The sequence below is a fragment of the Sciurus vulgaris genome, assembly GCF_902686455.1.
Source record: "Sciurus vulgaris genome assembly, chromosome: 3".
Taxonomy (NCBI): Eukaryota; Metazoa; Chordata; class Mammalia; order Rodentia; family Sciuridae; genus Sciurus; species Sciurus vulgaris.
Genome location: NC_136463.1, coordinates 98,332,490 through 98,356,020, shown reverse-complemented (window position 1 = coordinate 98,356,020; position 23,531 = coordinate 98,332,490). Strand labels below are relative to the sequence as shown.

The 23,531-nt window shown below is 34.7% G+C and overlaps 1 protein-coding gene and 1 pseudogene across 5 annotated transcripts in view; both read right to left on the bottom strand.

Annotated features, from left to right (window-relative positions):
• Positions 1 to 23,531, bottom strand: part of ARHGAP15 (Rho GTPase activating protein 15) — a 631,777-nt gene that overhangs the window by 519,240 nt on the left and 89,006 nt on the right. The window contains exons 1-2 of one of the 4 annotated variants that reach the window (XM_079135676.1): positions 12,580 to 15,033; positions 1,647 to 1,715 (exon numbers count right to left, since the gene is read on the bottom strand). The exons of the other annotated variants lie outside the window; for them this stretch is intronic. The gene's annotated coding sequence lies outside the window, so the exon portion shown is untranslated. Of the gene's footprint in view, positions 1 to 1,646; positions 1,716 to 12,579; positions 15,034 to 23,531 lie in introns of those variants that run through there. 4 annotated transcript variants of the gene reach the window in all.
• LOC306658563 (small ubiquitin-related modifier 2-like) lies at positions 5,678 to 10,177 on the bottom strand (annotated as a pseudogene). The gene has a single exon. The product of its transcript is annotated as a small ubiquitin-related modifier 2-like (transcript).

Genomic DNA, 23,531 nt, shown 5'->3' with positions numbered 1-23,531 from the left:
GTGGAGTGTGGTGAGATCAGAAGCACTGGAAGTCCTTGTGAAGGGACAGGTGTACGTGCATAGGAAAAACATAGGAACTCTGCAAACATAGGGGATGAACTGCTTCAGAAAATGGTGACATTTGTGAAGTGTCATAGGGAAAATGAAGAATCCAAATAAAATGTGTTTTAGGTATCAATAAATGTTTGTTATTAATAAAGATTGACTCGATGGAAAAGGGAAGTTTGGGGAAGGCTCTGCTGATGGGTTCACATTGGGAAATCTCACTTCTTGAAAGAAGTCTTGAAACAAATGACCAGGTAGTGCTTAGCAATATAAGATAAAATAAAAGAGAAAAATATCCAAGTATGCATCTGTATATTATAAACTTGCAAGTAAAACCAAAAGTCATTAACTTTTAATTGATGTACACGTTCAATACATATTTATGGCATTTTTACCATGATTCTAGCGGTCATTTTATGGCAATCATTAGATTGCTAATGATTGCTAATTTTAATGATTCTAGTAACCTTAGAATCAGAGGAGCAGAATAATGAACACAGGAGACTGCCTCTGTCCTCAAAGAACTAATATTCAAATGGAATGACAAATAAAATTGTATAGTATGCCAAATGGTGGTGAGGTCTACAGAGAAAATTTATAAAGGATAAGAAGGAAGGATTGTGAGTGCAAATGTCATGTCTATGTTTGTGAGTTTGTATAAAGTAGATTAGGGTAGACCTATTTTTACAAAGTCATATTAGCACAGAGATGTGACTAAATGAAAGAATGAGACTTATAAATTACTAGGTGAGTTATTTTAACAGAAAGGAAAAGGTAAAAGGAATAGACCTGCAGAAGTAAGTTATTAGCTTGGCTAGAGGAAAATGAGCCAGGGAGAAAAGGGGGAGAGGTGAGAATGGAGTGATTGTGGAACCTATAAGAAATGTAAATTACTGGGGTTGTTTTTCAACTTTTACCCTGGGGCTGATGGAAGTTATAGAGTATTTTGAGACAAGGAATGATACAGACTGAAAATTTGTGTCCTCCTCAAAGTTAATATATTAAAATCTTTTTCTCCAATGTGAATATATTGGAGGTGGCAACTTTGGGAGTTAGTTTAAGAGTGTGGAGCTCTTGTGAATGGAATTAGTGACTTTACAAAAGGCAACCTGGAGAGCTCTCACTACCATGCAAGGATACAGCAAGAAGTCTGCAGTCTGCAACTAGGAAAAGAACCCTTGTCAGAACCTGACTATGCTGTACCCTGATCTAAGGCTTCCAGATTCCAGAACCATAAAAATATATTTCTGCTTGTTTATGTACCACTGAGTCTGTGAAACTTTGTCATAGCAGCTTGAATGGATTAAGACAAGTGGCATAGTAGTCTCTGGACAACAGGGCTACCCTGCCAACACCATACAAGAGAGCTTGAAAGCAGATGCCTCCCAGTAAGAAGTTCAGATGTGACCCCTGTTCTAGCTGCCATCTTGATTGCTACCTTTGAGTAGCTCTGAGCTAGAGGGTACTGCTAAGACATGCCCAGATTACTGACCCACAGAACATGAGATAACACATGCTGTTTCAAGTTGCTGAGCTTAGGGATAATTTATTTTGTAGCAGTAGATCAAAGCATACATTAGTGTAGTAAATTCATCACTCACCAGTTGTTCCAGGGGAGGAATTACATCTTTCAAGACATGCTGTGAATGATTCCTTCTGTGTCGGGATATCTGCAAATATATTGGCATTTGATACTATTATATTATGTTTCTTTAAAAAACTATAAATGATTTAAAAGTGCATAATTTAGTAAGTATGCACATGAAAATAAGCATATTAAGATTCATTCAAGAGGTGAAGATAATATTTATAAAAGAAGAAGCATTTTAGATGTCAGTTAATTTGAATAAAGTTTATATTCAAACACAGCTAGCTGCTACAACATCTCATATCCCATACATCCTTTTAACTGTGTACTCTTGACACCCCTTCCATCAAGTAATGAGATCTGTGATCTCTCATTTTGGAATTGGACATACCTTTATGCCTGCTTCAACCAAAAAACCTGATATAAGTGCTACTACATGTCTTCCAAAGTTCAAACATTATACATTCTTCACTTGAAACTCTCATCTGGAAAATAGTTGCCATGTTGTGAGGAAGCTCAAATCATTTCACAAAGCGTGACCAGGAAAGACTTCATAAGACTTCAGAGGTCACAGCAACACCATCTTCCACCAATCCTGTGAGTATGAAGACTTACTGAAGATCTGAGCACCCAGCCGTGGAGGTACCTTAGTCTTTAAATGTCCAGAAGAGCCCTCAAACATCATGGAGTAAAAATAAGCTGTTCTCACTGCTCCCTATCTGAATTATTTTACCGACAAAAATATAACATAATAAAGTAAGTTTTTTACATAATAAAGTAAGTGTTTTACACCTCTGTGTTTCAGGTTGTTTCAAAATGCAGCAATAGTAATTGAAACAAAATATTTCAAATTGAAACATTTTGTCTTCATGATGTGATCTCAGCTTTTTCAGAATCCACATTCCTCTAACTTTCCTATCTCCCCTTATTACCACATTAAACAGACAAAAATCACATGATAAGTGCTCATGGAATAAATAAAAATTAGCCTTTTTATCCTTTCTCCTGAAGAGGTATCACAGACAAATTCTATTATGAAACAGGAAGAGAAAGAGAAGAGACTTACGATTACATCTCTTTGATATCCTAAAGACTCTCCTTTACACTATTTCACATTCTACATGAAAAAGAGAGAAGAGGAAAGAAGAGGCAGCGGGGAGGAATAGAAGGAGGGAGAGCTGGGGGAAAGAGAGGTGAGAGAGGAATTAGAATAAAGTATGACAAAATACCTTACATAGAAAAGGACTTGGCTGTCTTTAGCTCTGATTACTGGCACATGTAACTGAAGGAATTAGATCAATGTCTATGAATATTTTGAGGGAAACATATTACCAAAGATATCAGAAGACTCACCTAAAAAATTCCATAATAATACACAATCCTGGAACCCCATTATTGACCAACTATGAATGGTTGTGCTTTGTTAATAGTAATAAAATGGCCAATGAGCATCCATGGACTAATATTTATGAATATGCAGAGAGAAACATATTGCCAAAGAAATCAGAAATCTCCCCTAAAAAAATTCCTTGACTATGTACAATCCTGAAACCCCATACCTGCTCCATAAAAACTGGATTATGAAGTATATGACCAAAGAGATCATCCTCTCCATTGTCCACCTCAGATATGGTCCATGGGGGATAATACAGAAGGAATAAAACTGTAAAAAGCAGGGTCAGAAACCCTAGAGAATAAAAAATTTAGGGAATTCTCCCAGAAAGAAGAGCCAGATCTTTCTCTAAGGCCATATAGCAGTTTCAAAAGCCTTCCTAGGAGGATTTAATTATTGTTTTGGTCCAATGACTGGGGGCTGTTTACTATTGTCCTTTTTTACTAACAAGAGGGTTTTGGATGTATTTACTTCAGTTGTCAAGTTCTTGCTCCATCATTGTATATGGGAAGTCCTGGGTAAGGTGGGACAGAGAACTTGTATTTGAAATTCTAAATCTCTCAATAAAGACCTGAACCTTATGGAAGGAGTTATTTCTCACAAGAGATTCTAGAAACAGAATCCAGGTGATACACGGGATTTTTGGATGTTTCTTTAGGGAGGTGGATAGATGTACAGCAAAGTGCTGGAAGATGGGTGCAAAGTAGCAAATGGTGAAGCGGGGGAAGATATTGTATTCTGACTCTGAGACACATACTTTGACCACCTTTCTCAGACTATTTTACCATTGGAATGGATATGTGACTAGGTCAGACCAATAGAATATGAGCAGAAACAATGAAGCAATAATACCAGAGCTATGATCCAATGAGTGCTTCCCCTCCATTCTCTTTCTTCACACACTGACTGGGAGGAAATGTTGCACTAATCCCTAAGAAATGATGAAGATATAACAGAAAAGAGACTGGGTTCTGAATCTTCAAAGGGAGAAAGTCAAACTCAGATGCAAAAAATTCACTTTGTTTTCATCAGTAAACATTTATTTGGAATAATTTTATATTTAAAGAAAAGTTGCAGAGTTTTACAGAAAACTTACTTCTGTTTTGTAAGTGAGAAATAATTTCTATTTCTTGGAGCCATCATATATTTAAGATAATTTTATAACTACTAGGAGTATCCTAAAAAAGACAACCATGGTTAGAGTTCTACTGATGTCAAAGTGAAAGGTCTTATGCATAAAGAAACCAAGAAAAAAATAGTGACTTAATGGGAAGAAACCTAGAAACCCAACTTCATTCTGGTTATCCACTGATATTTCCGCTTATCAGCAGTGGGAGAATTATTCATTTGGCATTTAAACCTCTTAAAGAACCAGAAATTCACTTTATATTTTTACAAATTCAGAACTTAGAAACTCTTAACTACTCATTATACTAAGATTTGTTCTCTACACTGAAAATTTAATATATGTTTTATGTTCAACTTGCAAGAATGGAAGAGTTCTGGGATGGGGGAGTTTTCATTTTATTTCCTTAAAACTCAAGTAGATGTCCAGGCTAGATGTCCAGACTTGGGGTAAAAGTCATCCTCCTGGCATGTAAAGTACTTCACATGTAAGCAAAAAATAGTACCAAGTAAAAACTGCACAATATTGAGGAATAGGCCCCTGGCCATTTGCCTATGTTAGCTATACATTTCTTCTATGGCCAAAAATTCTCCTTCTTTTATACCACCGTAGCTGGAATTTGATAGGTACATTGCTCTACCGTTTTCTAAGTATTCCTTTCCACTCATCTGTAGAAAGCTTTTTTCTAAGGCACTGCTTCTAATTGTGTTTTATACATATCCCCAAGAGCACAAGAGATTATTTTAACCAGTGACTTTTAAGTTTTCTTTATTATTTATAAGATCTTAAGATTTAGTGGAAATATTATCACATTAAAGCCATTTCACTAGTTTCCTTTAAAGTAAAACAATTCAAGTTTAAATAATATAATTACATATGTAGTATGTGATATGAAATATGGGCAAAAACTCACTAACATACTAAGTGAATGACTAAAGTTTTGGAATAATTTTAATAAGAAATCAGAACAGAAATTCCTTTTCACTGAACACATACTTATGTCTCTGTAAAAGAATCCCACTGAATCCATGGTCTAAAGAAGAATTCGAGTTGGAAATTATATAAAGATGATACTATCTACTAACATTTATTTCAGTATTTACTGTTTGCCAGAAACTGCTCTATGTATTTTGCATACACTAGCATATTTAATTCTCAACCACCTTAAGAGGTCAATGATATTACCTTGTTTCTTTTTCTTTTTCTTTTTTTTTTTTTTTTTTTTAACAAGAAGTTTATTTAAACAAAAGATGCTTGACTTGAAGGGAAAACTATCTAGGAGTCTTTCTTTTTTTTTAAGAGTAATTCACCCCTACTTAGAGACAGATTGCCCTACATGTAACAGCTACGTACAAAAAAAGTTATAAAATTGTCCTTGGTGGCTGGGGAGATAGCTCAGTCAGTAGAGTGCTTGCCTTGCAAGCACAAAGTCCCTCAGTTTGATCCCCAGCACTACAAAAAAAAAAAAAAAAAAAAAATTGTCCTTGGTTTTACAATGATAAATGAAAACATTAAAATTCTCCAATTGAACAAGGTATGCAAGGATTTTTATGTTGTTCAGTTTTATTTGATTTTTTACTTTTTTGTTAAAACAATGAGAGCAAAATAACTTACTGGAATATAAAGATAAGAGCTGAATGAGCATGCCACTAATGGAAAGGGGAATAATTTCATAGAACCTGTATTTTTCCCCATCCCATCTCCATTTGATGTCAATCAAAACATATCATTGCCATTTAGTTTAAAAAAAAGGTAATATGCTTGTGCACATACACCAGTTACTTTATGTACAATAAAGGAATGGGGAAGGGGAAAGTGAAAGAATAGAGAAAACTATACTGTAGTAGTCAGGATTTGGTGGACCCTGATTGCAGTTTTCTAATTTAGAATGTATTCTTGGTCTGTAGGAACAGAGTTCTGAAGTAAAGCAGCAGGTTCCCTTTTTAGTAGACACCTCCTGTCTGCTGCTGGAACACATCAATTGTATCTTCATCCTCCATTTCCAACTGGGCAGGTGTGTCTGTTTCATTAATTAGCTGCCCATCAAATCGGAATCTGATCTGCCTCATCGACAAACCCTGTTGTTCACAATAGGCTTTCATTAGTTTACTAAGTGGTGTATGCCTCTCATCTTAAACTGCACCACAGAACCATCCTGCCCCGCCACCTTCAAGTTAATATGATCGTTGGTCTCAGTCTTGACTCCTTCCTTGGGCTTTTCATCGGCCATGTCAATCACCTGAGTCTCCTCAGCTACCGCTTACAAAACAGGTACCAGGTCCGCACAGAAGGAGCACACAGGCAGCTCCAGGAGTGGCAGAAGAAGGAGGAGGCAGCGGTTGAAGAGCTATTTACCTTGTTTTTAAATATGGAAATACAGCCTCAGAGAGATTCAACAATATTAATTTTATAAATTCAGAGCTCGTAAAAGACTGAAGTGACTTTTTAACCTACATCTAATCCTGAACCATTATGTTTTATTTTTCCATACATGCACGTGTGTATGCACACACGTAGGCATATCAGCAGTCATTAAATTCATGGGGACTAAAAAGTTGAGACCTCTGTATGCAGAAGAAAATGTTTCTAAGGTGGAAATTTAAAAGGGGGTCGAAATTATAAATTTGCACACATTTAAATAGGAACCTAAGAATAAGATTTCAAATACGTTATGCATCATCTTTGTATTCCTTTAGAGGAAGTAATATTGCTGATCATTCCTAAATCAATAAGCTAGTCAATCTATCATGTTCAACCAAGTTATGAAGATGTTGGAGAAAGAGTACTTTTGTCACCTGTGTTTTGCTGTGATAATCTTTTGTCATTTTAGACAAAGAAATATATCATCCCAATACATATTATGCTGACTGAGACTTATGATAAGAAATCTGGAGTTGAAACAGCTTAATTGACTCATATGTATATCAGGAAAAGTTAAGATATGTTAAATTGTCTTTACATGTTATATTTAATGACTGCAAAGAAATATATAGAAATAGTTAAAAGAAAACTTAGGGTCAACCAAAATCTCATGAGTTAAGTGTGGAGGGAAAAAAGTTTCTCCAAGCCATACTGCGAAGAAGAGAACATTTTATAGTGCTCATATGAGTATGTATCAAAAACATTGTAATTGTGCAATTATTATGGGACATGCTCTTAAGAAATATTGCAGTGAAAAATATCCTTTTGATCTATTCCTGTTAAGTCAGAAGTCATTTTATATTTAGTATACTCATATGTCAGTAATTTCTAGTAGTAGATACTTAACATATACTTGCTTATGGTACCAAATATCTCTATTATTATTATGGCAAAAACATACTTCACTTTAGACAGTGCTATTCTTTTTCAAGAATTTTAAAACTTTTAAATATATCTGATAGCAAAAAATGTATATTTTTATATTAAATGTATCTGATAACTACATTTTGTTCTATAAATTGCTTCTAGATGAATTTTAGAATCTGGCCACAGTGCATCAAGTCCTCACTTGGGATGGAAATGTTAAATAATTATTATTTTGAAAATTTGATAGCAATATTAATATTAGTAGTAGGTTGATCCAACTTTAATAAATTAATTTCTCAACCACAGAAGTATTTCTACTGGGAAGTTTTAAAGTACTGTTTTTATGCATGACTTCTTTCTTTTTGGTTTCCAAATGTTCTTAAATAGTATAGAGATCCTCCCTGTAAACATAGGTGCACAGGTATGGAGGTCTATCACATATTTAAGTGTTCAAGCCTTTTTCTGTTTGCTAGATTTATACTCCTTGTAAATTGTGACATGATGGCTTCAATATCATGACCCTCTCTATTTATTTCTAATGTTTTACCATAAAGAGGCCTTGACAATTCAAAGTTTCTCTGGCCTATTTATTGAAAACATCACTTAAGAGTTACTTTTGAGGCGACATATTTATGTCCTAAGCTATTTTCCTGCACCACCTTCTGCATCTTAAGTAACTAAGCTTTGATGATAAACACCTGAGTTTTTGGTAACCCTCACTTTGGAGAGAAAGAAAAGGTCATGTCAGAACTCATCTGTGTTTGTGTGTGAGCAATCTTTTTTCTCGGTGATGCCATCTTCCTATTGAGTTACCATGTCCTGTAAATAGGAATGATTTGTAGCTACCATTGAAAAAGTTTGAAATATTAATGTTTTCTGACATGATTCCCTTGAACCCAATATCAGATTAATCTATATGACTCAAATAATTTTATGTCAAATCTGTATTTGCCTTCCTTATAACCACCCACTACTCTCCTCTTCTGTCCCTTCTCTGCACCTCCCCAGGTTCTTTACTTTTCTAATTGTGCAAACTAAAGTTGAAAAACAAAGTATTCAGCATGCATAATGTATATTTACTTTAAATTCCTCTTTATTCTTATTAGAATAGGCATCATAGTTAAGTTTTTCAGATATTTTTTCCTCCAAAAAGAGGAATTAAAAGTCAATTTTTCAAGTTGTCGTCATCTTTTCTTCCATTCCTTTATCATCTTTATCTATTTAAAGAATATGACACTGATGGGTGAGATTAGTATGTGATATATTACATATTGTAAAAATAACAGAATTTGAGCATATTATTTTCCTTGTGTAGGAGGGTCTACTATGAAAGTTATATATAAACATGAAACATTCCACATAACTCTGATTTTAAATAGATTACCATTTTTGATGAAAGTTTATATCTTGTGGCTTAGAATTGAAATGAAATAACTTGAAGGAAAGCATTGGTTTGTTCCAACATTTTCACAGACGTGTACATTTTCTGAGGCATACCTCCCATTAGCAAACTCCCTGGATACTTGGATGAAAAACAGAAATAAATCTGTGGTTAAGTTTAGTTTTTATCTTCACAGTTTCTCAAAGATTTTTTGGTGTATCCCAATTCTTATATTCAGATTTGCATTTGTTTTGCCAAATTCTATTTCTTAAAGCTATCAAATCAGAAATTAAGGAAAGTTAGTGATGCTTTATTTTATTTTAGAATGTGGAGATGTGGTCAATGTTTCTTTTACTCACAATCATTTAGTTGTTTAGAAATAATAAACATCAATTCAAATGATGGCTATATTTTTAAACCATATGTATATGGCAGATAACAGCTTTTCAGAAAGAAAGGAAAGTTAAGATTGGAGGACTTTACCTTATCATGCATTTAATCTTCTAATTTTAACTATATGTAGACATGTAAAATTCATCCAGGTTCACAATTATTCTAACTCTACTTTAAATTTATCTTTTCATAGTCCTAGGCAGGCAATGACATAAACCAAAGAAAGCTCAAATCCTCTGTTTTATTAGTGGATGACAAGTAAATTGTTTAACATTTTATACATTCTTCTCTCCTATTGTCAGTCATATACCTGACACTATTTATTATGTCTTTTATCCCCTGCATAAAATGAAAAGTAACAATCCAAAAAGCTTCCTGGGGACATAGTAAAGTTTATCAGCACATTAGAAATGTGTTGAATACTCCATGCTCAGCATCTGTGTCACCTACAATATACTGGAGACTCACAATCCAGGGTGAGTCCAGTGAGTTAGACAGCCTATCCACATTTTTCTGTCTCCCAGAGAGCCAAAGGGAAGCACTTAGTATTTCTTAACCCTTTCAAGTCCTTGGAATTATTTCCTTGCTTTATTTCATCCCAAACACATATGTTCCTCCAAGAGTAAAATCAGACTGCCTCATGACTTTCCTATTTAAATAAAAATTCATTGTATATGGAATGTACCTTTGCTTGCTTTTTGATGAATATTATTTCCTTTAGTTTGGTTATATCTTTTTGCAGTTACTTTCAGTATAATGTTTATCTCCAAGAATTTTCTCCAACTGAGAGGTGTCATTCATATGAAAGTTGGATATACCACAACTTCAGTCTTCAAATAGGCTCTTTAGATAAGAACCACCCAAATCAAGAAATGTAAAGGAATCTGTATAGTATAATTTTCTACATTTCTTTCATGTGAAGTACAATTATGTATTGCCTTAAATTTTAGTTTGTTTTTTCTCTCTAGGATCACCCATAATTAGCCAAGAATTTTATTCATATACATATGAACACACACACACACACACACACACACACACACATATATATTTTAAATTTCATGTGTCCCCAATTTTTTTAAAAAATCATTGATACATAATAACAGTACATGTTCATTAGGCACAGTGTGAGATTTCAATACAGGTATATAATGCAAAACAATCAGATGAGAAAAATCAACATTCATCAACTCAAATATTTATCATTATTGTGTTGGGAACATTCAAAATCATCTGTATCAGCTATTTAGAAATATACAATTTTTATCAATCATAGTTATCTTACAGTGCTATAGAACTTTAGAAAATCCTTCTATGCAATTATATCAATGTGCCTATTAACTACCATCACTTTGTCACCTCCTCCCACTACTCTTTTCCCTTCCCAAGCTCTGTTAACCACTATTATACATTTTGCTTCTATGAAATCAACTTTTTGGACTCCACAGATGTATTAGCAAGTTTTTTATCACTATAAGGAAATACGTGAGATAATTAACTTATAAAGAGGTTTATTTTGCATAAAAATAAAAAGGTTTATTTTGGATAACAATTTTGGAGCTTCTAGTCCTTGATCAAATGACTCCATTGATTTAGGTTTGTGGTGAGGCAGTACATCAAGGAGGAAGCATGTGACAGAAAAAAAAAATCTTTTCACCTTATCAGCCAGTAAGCAAAGAGGGAAAGAGAACTGTCCAGTGTCCCACAATCCCCTTCAGAGATATGTTCCTAAGGACCTAAAGAATGCTTATAGGATTTCACCTCCTGCAGATCCACAATACCCTCGGACAGCACTACACTGAGAAACAAGCCTAACACATGGACGTTTGAGAGGCTACCTATATTCAAATCATAGCAACATCTAAGTGAGAACATGCAATATTTGTTTTTCTTTGCCTAACTTATTTCACTTATATTATGTCCTCCTGTTTCACCATGTTTCCATAAATGACAGGATTTCTTCCTTCATTAAGCTTAATTGTTTTCCAGTATGTGTTTACCACATTTTCTTTATCTATCCATTGATGGATATCCTTGTTGATTCCATATCTTTTTTTTTTTTGTATCAAGGATTAAACCCAAGGGTGTTTAACCACTTAGCCATATTCATAGCCCCCAGCCCTTTTTATTTTATTTTTTTAAATTTGTGACAGGGTTTCACTAAGTTGCTTAGGGCCTCACTAAATTGATGAGGCTGTCTTTGAACTTGCAATACTCCTGCCTCAGCCTCCTAAACCACTGGAATTACATGCATGTACCACCATGCCTGGCTTGATTCCATATCTTTAGCCATGAAGTACTAAACAAATTTATTGAGAAATTACGTCCAAGTTAGACACATGAACATTTCATTCTACTCATAATACTATTAACAGCATTAGTTTTAAGACATTATATAATTTGTTCAAGTCACAGATATGGTTCCTACCATCAACAAATAAAATAACTTATTCATTTATTTTACTCCATACAGTAGAGATCTTTTCTTTGTTGATAAAAACAAAAATAAATAGTTCAGAGAGCAGATTATGAAACTATGGATGAGTAATCTAGAACACTTGAGCTAAACTGACATTTTTCCACAACTGCAAGTCAGATGTTAACTTATAAAGAAAACATTTTAAGACATTGGAAAACAATACCCAGTAAACTAGCTCATAAATGCCTCACAAGAATGCAAAATAGAAAAAGACAAAGAATTATTGATAGTCAAATTATTAAAATGTTCTGCTAATTTAACCAAATAAAAGGAATCATTGTCATGTCACTATTTGGCTATGTTTGACAGAAACAGCCTATATCTAATTTCACAAAATTTAACAATATGAAATTCTTAACAAATTAGAATCAGGCTTTGTTTTTAGTCTCAAATTAAAAAAAAAAAAAAAAAAATTCTTTCATTGCCCAGAGGGTTTAGGTTGAAATACCAAGTTCTCTTCTTACTGCAAGTGTATGTTCAATCACTGAAGAAGAAATTCTTTTTTTGGAAAGCTGTGATCCAATACATATTAAGTTTAATCCATGCTATGCAAAATTTGACAAAGATATCTGCCCACAGTCTGCTTTCTACAGTCTACTGACACTTTTTTTTTTTTTTTCCAGACATCTTTATTTCTTAATTCAAAGGTGGAAAAGTGCTCACCCAAAATGGTCTGCCTGTACTGAAAGGTCACTTTCAAAGCACTGCAGGAGGCAAAGCATCTAATAACTATGACACATTTTCAAGAATTAACAGACTTTTGTCAAATATGTAATATAAGCACATTGAATGCCCTCAGCACATTAAATCAATACCTAATAACTGTATCTTTCCAGTTTCCTTCCTTTACTTATTCTTTGAGGTTTTTCAGAGACCCCAAACTCACCTTCTGCTGCCGAAAAAGCAGATTTAGTTCTGAAGGTTAATCCGACTCAGCAGGATTGAAGGATGGCACTTTTCCTTGGTCGTAAGTATGTTGGCTCAGGCCAGACAGCTGTTAGGACATTCTCCCCTGGGAATCGTGCCCTCAACACCCACCGTTGATGCACATACATGGTCTACTGGCTGCCGACTTCCATGCCCATCTGCTCCAATGGCATGGTGCCCACTCACAAGTTGGCTGGATCCTTGCCCTTAGTGTGTAGGTGCCAGGCAATGATGGGTTTAGATGGGCAGCCTGCATAATACTACAAGTGACAATTTTTTTTTCTTTCTCTCTCTGTGCAATATCTGTCCTCTGTGCCTCCCCTGAAAGAGAAACTTGTGTTTCTCCACCTTTGATTATACCCATGGACACATGTGGCCTCGAACAGGTAGATGTACGAGCATACTTAACCTGCCACCAACAGGAAGATGAAAGGGAACAATTCACAGAGCTCCAAATGACAAGTTCTAACACTGAAACGGGTTGGATTGTGAAAATCCCGACCACCTGGAGTCTGTCAGAAGACATTTACCATGAGCACAAGTACAGCAGGCTTGCAGATAGCAGTGGCACCAGGAAATAGCTTAAGTTACAGCACCTTTGTCTTTTGCAGTTCCAGCACAAATCACTTGCCTTGCATTGAAAAGGCTCACACAACAGCAAACAAAATAAATCAGCGAACAGAACAAGCTTAATGGGAACACAATTTATATGTTCAGTGGGGGCAAGGGTGCAAGCTACGATATTCAGACCTCCGCAACAACCCCGACCGGAGGTCCTAATGGAAAGAAACAGAAACAGAAATAGCATCTCTTTCTATTCTGCAGCAAACCCGTGGAGAGGAATAGATTGGCATAGGAGGTTGTGACTTTAATGATCCAAAGCATATGAATGCTTGTTAGCAGACAGCAGACAGACATAAGTAAGAACAACAGTAATGGCTGCATCTGCAGCCTGGCCTATGGCACTAAAACCAATCAGGCAGCATTGGAGAGCAGTGCCGGAAGGTATGTTAAAGCCCGCTTTCCTTGTGTGTTTATTTAAGGGTGATTGAATTCAGGGTGTTGTCAGTCCGCCTTGGAGAATGGTTATCCAATGTGTAGGCATGATCTTTCTCTCTGAATATGCTCCGTTGAGTCAGTTAGTTATGTGTGACTACTTGATCTGTCCTACTCTTTATAGAGTGCCAAAATCCTCCAGTCCAAGTTCCAAAGGAACAGGGCCTAAAAACTTTTGGCTCCAGAATCAAATTAGGCTTCTCTGCTTCCCTAGCCAGAAATGCATAAATACCCAATGGCCAAAACCAAAGAATTTGACATTGTGGAATGAATAGAGCTGTCATATACCACTAAAGTGTGGAAATATCTACTGTTTGAAGTCAAGACTAGTTCAACATCTTCAGTAATCAGAACAGACTTCTTTGGACACCTTTATGGGGTAGTCTGGCGTTTGGGAATATTTCTGGCAAGCTGCTGATTCCAGATATCAGAAATGTAAGAACATACGGTTTATAAGAGAAGATCTGCCATTTTTTTTCTGTCCAAAAAGAAATACTAAAAGGCAGCATATTTTCATTAAAAAAAAAAAAAAAAGAATAGGTCCCTCATCCTGTCAGATTGACCTTCCAGTTAGCACCAATTGCTTAGATGTATTCTTAAAAAAGAGCTAGTCAAAGAAAGTTAGTGGTAAAGCTTGAAAAAAAAAATGTTATGTGAATAATATCTGAATTACTTTGAATTTGAAATTATCTAAGGAGTTGGTGGTGAAAATAGAAAAGGGAATGGGTAGAGTTGTCCAAAACTCCTTAATGTGATTATTATGATGAGTTAACTATCAGATTCTCTAAATCATTTCTTTCAAAATGTGTCACTCCTCAATAATAGAACTGTGAGAATCACAAACAACGTTATTGAAAATGAAGATAAGCAATATCCAATCAATGAACTCTGGAGGGCAGAAGCCATACTTGACTCCTCTTTAAATCCATGGTTCTTAGCATAGTGTGCCACTCTATTATGGGACTGGTCCTTTTGAACTTTATATTGTATCTCTTTGAGTAAATTCGGCTCCCATAGCTTTTCCCAAAGGCATCTTGTTAGAAACATAGTCATGATTCTTATCAAAATATGAACTAGGGTAAATGCTTGTCCTTTTGAGATGGACATCCATAATTTCTCATATAAGATTTGACATTTATTCTTATTGAAATAGGACTGAATTTTCAAATTATCCTCCCATTACCCCATTAGGTTATTTTAAAAATAACTGATACTAGTTAAATAATAGTTCCCTGATCTATGTAATATACATGATGCTTCAGATTTAGTTTCTTCTCTAGAAGGAAAAGCTGAAAAGACATATAGATGTGAATACAGATGTAGGTATAAGTATGCATATAGACGAAGGTATAGATATGGATAGATATATATAGATAAAAATATATCAATCTTATCTTTGGCAGTCAATGAATTACATCCTCCCCACATGCAAAAGCATCACCCCTCCCATTATTCAAGAGGTTTGTCATATTAGATATAGGTAGATTGAATTCTTTGTGTTGTTGCTGTTTGTTTGTATTTTGCAGTTCTGGGGATCCAGTGCAAGGCCTCATGAATGCTAGGCAAGCAATCTATCACTGAACCACATCCCCACTCTAGGTAGATATAATTATACTTTTAAATACATTAAATGGTTGTGTAGATGATTATTTTAGATAATTATTTGTTCTATTATATTTCCTGGATATTACTTACTCTTTCTATGCCTCTATTTCCTCAATTATAAAATATGGCATAATATAGTCATCATATTTCATAAGATTACACTAGAAACAAGGAAAGCAGTACATACATGAACAACTTAAAGCACAGGGTAAACCCTGAATATGATATATCAACTATCTTATTCCTTAGTAAACAGGCAAATATATTCTAGTAAAGGGGTAATTAACATTAAGACAATGTACATATGAAATTCTTCCATGTTTCTACAAACTCTTTTCAGACAATTGATTTCCTTCCTTGAAGAAACTCCAACCATTTCCTCCTAAGTCACTTGGAAAGAATCTTATTAGAAAAATATTTAAACATACAAGGAGATGTTATTGTACCAGGCACGTATACAAGGAAGTGGGAATTCTGGCTTCATTTTACAATTACACCTACCTCAAACTCACTGTTGACCCTCAATGAATTGCATCCTTCCCATGTGTACATCAGCCCTTTCTTGATTCACAAGAGTATTGACTTATCAGAAAACTTGGCTCAGAGTCCAAAGTTTCATCAGCCAAAAAGAAATCCTTTCATTCTTTCATAAGATCAAAGACAGAAAACCTAATTCCAGTTTTGAAAGAAGATGAGCTTAACTGAGATCAGATAGAAAGTGACAGAAGCAGGACTCAAACATAGGTAATTTTGTTTTAGAGTCAGTGGTGTTAACAAGTCCTGTGTTCTATCTGTGTCATGAGGTAATTATGATTATTACATAGATGATAAGTCTAAGGCAAGTGGGAAAAGATCACAAAGTTAGCCAGAAGTTGTTGTGTAGTCCAGACTCATCTAATGCAAACTTCATGCATTCTGACTTCAAATCTTTAAAATGTTCCATCTACTGCCTCTCATAATAGATATCCAATAAATACTTGTTGATCAATCAACAAGTAGTAACTTATTTGACATAGAAATGTAGAATAATGTCATTGACACATCCACATAATTATTTTATAATTAATCTAGTTCCCATTTTCTATTTTCATTATGTTTCATATGTGGTATTATTGCCATCTACAATTATTATATAAGATGAAATAATAATATCAATACTTTAGAAATCTGGAAGACCCACATATTTCCTATTAAAATCCACTTAAACTCAGAGTTAAAGAATAAAAATGTTATCTTTACAAAATGACAGAAAGTAAAACCGTCAGCAAAAGTTGATATGTCTGAAAAAAATTTGGAAGGAAAAAAGTAAACAAAATCTTAATAATTATTTAATAAAATAAAGGGAGTCACAGCCTATATTTGAAGTTGTGGAGGAAGACAGTATTAATGAGAAAAAATAACAAGTCTCCCTTTGCCTCAGAACTTTTAAGAAGTTCATCACTCAGTAGACCCTGGTACCATGGAGGGCACAATACAGATTGCCTACAACAGCTTCCATTCAGAAAGGCTGGATCCCTGGCACATTCACCCATCACACAGTCAAGTGACAGGGCCAGACCTTCTTGAGCAATATTAAATCAGGAAGCTTCTGGAGTCTAGATTCAAGATCATTTGGCACTCAGAAGGAAGAGGTGAGTGAGGGGCTGCACAGATTAGTCTAACTAACAAGCATTGTCAGTCTTTCTCCAATTAATGCCACAGGCATAAATATATTCCTTCATGTAGAAGACTGGGGGAGTCTTCTGAAGCAGAATGAAAGGGTCCAAAATCCTGCAGATATTGAACTTCAGATATTCTCTATGAAAAGATGGCTTCATCGCATGATAATTCTGTAGAGAAGCCTGTCTGTCAACAAGGCCAGTGTCCCTGCTCTAACACAGAGATTCCAAACAGCATTTCAGTGCCTCTTAAAAAAAATCAGTACACTGGCCTCAGTTATTAGACACTAAATTACTCATTATTAGTTAGCTACATACTGAACACTAGTGACGTTCCAAGTGCTTAATAAAATGATCTCTGCTTTTCTGAAGTTTACAGTCTTTAGGGAAAGTTGTGAAATGGAATAAGATTTTCAAATAAGCAAACATATAGAGGGATCCAAAGTAAGCAGAAACACACACAAAAAGCTATTAGTATTTTCAAAAGACAAAAGATATATGGGATTCACAAAAATAGGAACCATAATTAATAAGACTGACAATAGGAAATTAAAATTATAAATAAATATATATTTTAAATCAAAGAATTTCTGAAGGAAAATAATGATAAGAAACTCAGAAATGTTAGGGAAAAGGAGAGATAAATCATAGAAAGAAGAGACAATAAATGCTTTAGGAAGTTCAACATCTACCTAATAGAAACATTCAAAAGAAAAATGAAATATTTTTAAATGGATGGAAGGAAATTTTAACATAAACCACCAGAAACTACTAGAGTTTTATGACTCTTCTGATTGAAAACCCATACCAAGTGTCCAGTAAAATAAGTAGATAGGTCCTTATATTTATAGAACACTGAGAATAACAAATCTAAAATCTTTCAAAAAGAAAAGGGGTAGGGAGAGGAAGAGAGAAGGGGAGAGAAGAGAAAGTAAGCTGGGGAGAAAGACGATATCACATAAAATTAAGAGATGGTAACCAGAATGGTGCTGGAATTTCCTAAAATCCATTAGCTGTTAGAAGAATGACTTCAAATTTTAAGAAGAAAATATTGTCAACCTAGCATTAACTAAATCATCAATTAAATGACAGTATTGCGTGTGTAAAGCCATTTCCTGATGTAGAAGTACTTAATGTATTTATTTCCACTATATCCTTGTTTGGAAGTAACATAGGGAAGTGCTTTAGCAAAATGAAGGATTTGGCTAAGGAAAAGAAAACATCAGAAATTAGGTACAGGAACATGGCAAAATGACAAAAGAAGTCCAGGATTGTATCTGTGTCAAACCAGTAAAGATTTCAATCCAAATCAAAGTGAGATGATGGATAGCTTTGGGAAGATTTTTTAAAATAAATGAAATGATATGTTATTTAAAGTTTCAATGTTGGGCACAAAGATAGAGAGCAGTTTGAAAATTTTTTTGGCATCTGTGGAAAGATTTTACTATAATTGTAACAAAATATAAGTAATTTAAAACTAAATATAATCATCAACTCTATGAAAGAAAAGGGAATACTAAATGAATTAAGATTATATAATATTTTTCATTTAATTAGACATATTTAGAATCATAATAATTTCAACAAGTAATTTAACCAAAAAAATGATATAACAACAGAGGGAAAGCAAAGAGGTATGGAGTATAAGAGCTGATATTAAACCTTCATAGCAGGAAATCAATACATAATGCTTAAAAAAAGATAAGCTAGGAAAAAAACAGCAGAACATTTAAAAAATGAAGTATAGTAAAAAAGAAAGAGCAAGAAACCATCAAAGCTTTTGGAGGTGTTTGCCCCTAGAAGTGGTATTGAAGGATGGAAAGGTGGAGAAGCCAGACGACTGCTGTTTAATCGAAAGATTTCCAGACTCCTATCTTACCTTTATGGATAACTGGGATAAAAGTAAATACTGATTACAAATGTGAGATGTCTCAGCAACCAATCTGCATTGTTAAAAGTCTGGCTTCCCTATCACATCCTTCAATACAAGTTAAATACAAAAAGAATGATAACTACAGAGATAAGTATGACATAGCCAAGGAGTGAAATGCTTATGTTTACATTTAGCATTGTATCTGGAAAACAAAATCCATGTTATTTTTTGACCAGATGTTTATCTTACCAGACATTAAGAGGAAGGGATTGGAAAATACTTTCTCATATGTTATTTGTGGTTTAGGAGCCATTAGTACCCTGACTCTGTGAAGTCTACAGAAAGATTATGTTTCTGCCTTTACAGAAATCTAGGAAGAAAAAGAAAAAACCCTTTCATTAGTCAACTACTTAAAACCTTTTCATTTTCAAATCAAGGGAAGCTGCCAAAATAGCATTAAATTAAAAAAAAAAAAATCTCTCTCTAATGCTCCCCTTGGATGACTAAAGAAAAAGTCTAATTCCAAGTCTTTTTTTTTTTTATCTTCCATTGTGTATACACCACAATGCACAACTTAGCTCATTAGTGTTGTAGGCAAGGGCTATCATTTTTAAATGATCAAAGCATTTGGGGAGAAATCAGACACTTAGAGTAATGATTCCCAAATTGTAATCCTGGGCATTTAGGGGAAAATCTTCTGTGGTTCATTTAGGAGATATTTTAAGGGAAATGTGAAGGCTGATAAAATATAGGACCATGTGGGAAATTTTTTGAAAATCAAGTAACCTAGAATGGTCATTATACTGATTTGAGGACAGGGATTGAAATAAGTGGCAAATAAAAAATAAAGAATAACATATCACAGGATATAAACAGGTGCAAAACAAACCTAGGAACCAATGACTTAGGTCATGTGTTTAAAAAGTTTTATTAAATAACCAAATTTTATAATATACATTTAAAATGAAAACTATGTAACTAATCCTTAAAATAGCAAACTTAAACAGAATTATCTTTCAAAATTAAATTTTTTTCATAGCACAAGGGACAGAAATTTTTGTGTTTGTAAATAGATATGATTTAAATAGAGGTTCCTGCATTTTAATCATAAACAATGAAAATATGATTTTGTTCCTATTTCATATTCTCAAATTTCTGTGGTAATTTGTGGCTTTACCACTGATTTGATTTTCCTCATCTGGCCACAAAGAAAGACGCACCCAGCTCAGCAGCAATAAAACAGAGAAAGTTGAGAATTATTTTTGAAATGTTGGCCACAAGCTCAACTGAAGCTTTTATGGCAAAGTTCTTGGAGGAATGTAAGGATTATTTATGAAGTATTCTGTGTGAGAGTGTGGTATTTTTTTTTTTTTTCCTGAGGAAATAGGACATGTTGCAGGCAGTTATGGAGAAGATAATTTGGAATCTGAGATTAAAGAAGGAAAGGAATAAAGTGAGGGCTGGCAGGACTTGGTGAAGGTAATGAATTTGGGATTGGAACATTTAAAAATATATATTTCATAACTTCTTGGTAAACTTAGCATCGAATACTTTTTTCTTTTCATGCTATGAACTGTCATTTAAGATTTCAGCTTAGGAGAAACTGCTTCTATGTGATTTATGAGGTTCTTCTGATGATACTGACAAAGGATAAATAAACTTCCTACAACAACAATTAATAATGTGAAGATAAGATGCATGGCAGAGAAGGTGAAATTTATTCTACCACAAAATGAGATATTTTTAGAGGGCTGATTTCAACTGTGTTTGGAACCCAAACATACCTGAGAGGTAACACACCTGTAAATGACAGATGTTGACACTGCAGGATTTTAAAGACCGGAAGCACTCCTAGAGGATGATGCAGACTCTTAGTGGTGCCTGCACTTTGATAACAAACTCCCGAATGACTATGGTTGCTCCCAATGAGAGAACAAAGAGTTTGAAGCAAGGAAAAATAGAGAAATAGTTCAAAGTACATGAGCTTCAATTTATGTGTTAGTACTTAAAAGTGACAAGGCAATGAAAACTTCAGCAGGGATAAGGTAAGCTTAAAAGAGAAGATATTTATTTTTCTTTTAAGTTAGAGACCATGTCCATCCTTTTTATCCTAGTAATCAGAAAGACTAGCAGAGCATTTGGTGTATAAGTTATGGGATAAATGTTCAAGTTAAATATGAAGGTATCAATAAGACTTTTATTTCTTAAAGTGGTTTCATATTATATATAATCCATTTCATAAAAAGTAGCAGTACTTTGTGATATAAAATAAATTACTACATCTATTTGGGCAGTGAGAATATTGAACTACAGTTTAAATGAACATTCTTGAATGATTTCTACAGGCAATGCACTACACTGAGTACCTTGTAGGTCAGGCAGGATTAGTGTTACAATAAATAATATTTCTTTCTTAAATATACCCACAATATCATTAGATGAGCAAAATCAGCCTTTTATACAGGTAGCATTGATTTCTAAACTAAATCTCAAAGATATTATCTAAGGCAATATTAAACAGTTATCTAGTCCCATTGTGACACACATTGTTTCCTTCAGGTCACTCTGAGTAGAAGCTGCTTCTTGCTCTCTATTGGGCTGTTCCTACCCAAACATCTAGCTACTGTAGCAATGGAAATGCAGATAAAGAAAATAGTCCTGCCTTATTCAAATCAATGTCATCAAAAATAATTCCCAAATAAGCCAGTGAGATAGCAGCACAACTAAATCAAATCATTCAGTTTGTTATCCCTCTATGGGCCATGCGGTGCTGTCCAATTTTTCTGAGGTCATTCTTATACAGTAAGACTTTCCGTTGACGCTGAAGGCACTTGTCTTTCAGACTTTTGCCTCACCAAGAATCTTGCCTTCTCTTTAGTGTAAGCAACCCTTCACCCTGTCCAATGCTATTCTTTGCAATTCAGCTCACATGATATACTTCAAAATGTAAGCAAGCAGAGCAACAAGCTGCATCAGCGGCTGTGTCATTTCAGGTTACATGTTACTGTCCTTTCTTCCTGAGACTGGGGCTGCTGGGATGCTGACCTCCCCAGCTGAGTCAACCGCCCTGGGCTATCGTCAAAGAGAAAGATGAGTTGAGAAGAGCAAGGGCAATAGCAGCATAGAAACTTCTAGATTGTGTAATTTTGCATTCCTGTCTTTTACTGTGCCAGCCAACGTGATGATTTATAAAGACCATCTTTTTATGTGGGTCCAACTTTAAACTTCAATTTAAGGACAATGCCTTTTCTTTTGGTCAATTTTACTTCCAGTAAACAAACTTATAATATGACAGCATTTCACCTTTGGCTTTAAAAAAGAAGGAAAAAAAGACAATCCAAAACAGAATTCTCTGGACACTCCAAGACTTTTAGAGTTGTAAGTCCTGTGTTACCTTCTCACACTTTTATTTCCCCTTCATGTTCTCCTCTTGCTTAGCTGATCCTTTTTACACTTGCACATACTTGATTGTTTACAAAGGTAGGTTTATGTTAAACATACGAGTGCAAAGAAAAATAACTGTTGTTGATGCTGCACACTCAAGAAGTTTCTATTTTCCTTACTGATCATTATTTCTTTACACAGAAGAAATATGGCTTAAATCCCTATAATTCCATTAGCACAGACTCTTCAGGCTGATAATAATAATTTTTAATTATAAGTAAGCAATCTATTTATTATGAATAAATGACAATGTTTATATATTGCCTGACAGGCCCACTGGCTTTCTCCTATATTTGCTACCTTAAACTCTGAAGACCTGTTCTCCTATTGGCTTAATTTCGCTCCAGAATCACTGAACAGGAGCAAGGATTATTTCAGTCCCTGCTCTTCCACTGTCTTAGGAGGATAAAGATTCATGGAACCTCCTAAGACTCAGTCAATGAACACCTGACTTAGAATCTCTGCTGCTGGTTAGAAATAAGTGCCAAGTCAAAATTTGAGAATTCTTGTAAGTCCTTCCTGATCCTTACTTGCCCCTCCTTTGATTTAATCAATCTTTCTCTCTCTCCTTCCTTCCTTCCTTCCTTCCTTCCTTCCTTCCTTCCTTCCTTCCTTCCTTCCTTCCTTCCTTCCTTCCTTCCTTCCTCTTCTCCTCCCCCACCCCTTCTCCCACTGAACTAAATCCCCATTGAGCTCCCATTCTTGGCAGTTAGTGGAGTATCCTACAAATTTCATGAAGCCTTATGGAAGATGTCAAGTTGATTCTAAAATAACCTAATATCCTCCACCTTTCCTTCCTCTCTCCTCTCCCCTGCCCTCCCCACTCCCTCCTTTCTTTCTCCCCCTAATCTTTCTAACACACACACACACACACACACACACACAGTCCTTAAGGAAATGCCTGGTGAGAAAAAAGCAGTATACATTTTATTAGATATGGATAAGCTATATCTAGATTTTAATTTTTAAGACACAGGGTTACAGATGTATAAGTAGAATAGAAGGTGGACATTTTTCACTTCTTAATGCAAGCTGACTTCTATGCTGTGGTGCTATTGGTTTCATAGACTGAGTTTTCAAAGCAAAGGCTGGTCAGTACAGGGTCTCTACCTTGTTTTCTGTTTGTTTATTTGTTTGCCTGGAATTCCTCTGGCTCTGCTGATAGGAAGGTCACCCTTGTTCTTCTGTCATAGACCTCTTATCCTATGAAACAATTGCTTCTCATCTTACCACTTATAGAGAAAGACTATCTTCATAGAGGAAAGAGAAGTCAGA